General features: G+C 58.0%; 1 protein-coding gene across 4 annotated transcripts in view; it reads right to left on the reverse strand.

The window, feature by feature from the left end:
* The window catches only part of LOC100740686, a 28,022-nt gene that overhangs the window by 21,397 nt on the left and 5,448 nt on the right, over positions 1 to 1,177 (reverse strand). The window contains exon 1 of one of the 4 annotated variants that reach the window (XR_002947936.2): positions 1 to 1,177. This exon is cut by the window's left edge and continues 750 nt beyond it; it is cut by the window's right edge and continues 610 nt beyond it. The exons of the other annotated variants lie outside the window; for them this stretch is intronic. The gene's annotated coding sequence lies outside the window, so the exon portion shown is untranslated. 4 annotated transcript variants of the gene reach the window in all.

Below are 1,177 nucleotides of genomic sequence, written 5' to 3' on the forward strand. Positions count from 1 at the left end.
GTAGCCAGGGCGATTGCCGAGCGAATCGATCGCTGCTGCGACGAAGAAAGCGCGAGGAGGTCTCGTTGGGAAGGCGTGGAGCATCGGTTGGAATATCGGGAAAGGCGGTAATCGGTGAAACGTTCGGGAAACCGTTGCTCGATCGAGCAATTAAAGAGGGGACGCGCGACATGGATAGGATCCCGACGGGGCCAGAACCGACGTCCTCTGAATACGTAACGCGGCGGCGGGAAGAGAGAGCGTATCGTCGCATCGAGCGTGTCGGTACACTAAATGCAGGCTATCGAGCTGGAGTTTCCCGCAGGTAAATATTTCGTCGGCGTGGCGTGGTTCGACTGACGGGGAGAACGGTCGTTAAATTTGTCAGCGGGCCCGTGGCCGGAATTCGTGCTCCGCAATCCCTTCGGGCCGGTATCGAACCGGCTTCGCTCCGCTTCACGGCGCTCTAGTTTATCGCGCCACNNTTATCGCGCCACCCGATACATTCGCTAGCTCGATAGCGCCGCTCCGCGCTTCCGACTCTTCGTCCCTCGCTCCCCGAAATTTGCATCGCATTTACATCCGATTGCGGCGCAACGCGGGCTGAAAGTGGCCCGAGAGATTCTACTCTCTCTCTCTCTCTCCCTCTCTCTCTCTCTCTCTCCCATTTCTGCCCTTCGAGGGTCAGGGACGCCACGGTCGCGTCTATGAATCGACCGTTGCCATTTCGGCTAACTGGCTAGCTCGGTGGATCGGGTTCGCGAAGAGACGGCACGATGATCGCGAATCGCGGAGACACGACGATTAGACGACCGACACGGAAGCGGTAGAATTCGACGAAACGTCGAGTGGTACCGTCGACTCACCGCCTACTCGACGATCGAGCATTCCTCTGGATTTCCGAATGAGCGCTCAAGGTAAACCGAGAAGAGTCAGGGTCATAGGTGCTGTTACGTCGGAATTGAACATTATTTTCAGCGAGTGCCGGCCACTTAACTTGGGCGACCGCGTGTGTGCGCGTACGTGCGTGTCATAGGTCCTATTATCGCGGTCACTCGGTGCCGGACGGACCGACTGTACGAGTCTGCCAGCTAAAGTTCGCGCCGCAACCGTTCGACCCATTTCGTCTTCCACCGGATAAGCCTAGAACGAGCTTCGCGACGAAAATCGCGTCGGCCGCGTTCTTGTCTCTCGGCTC

This window comes from Bombus impatiens, unplaced genomic scaffold, assembly GCF_000188095.3.
Source record: "Bombus impatiens unplaced genomic scaffold, BIMP_2.2 scf_4010, whole genome shotgun sequence".
NCBI lineage: Eukaryota > Metazoa > Arthropoda > Insecta > Hymenoptera > Apidae > Bombus > Bombus impatiens.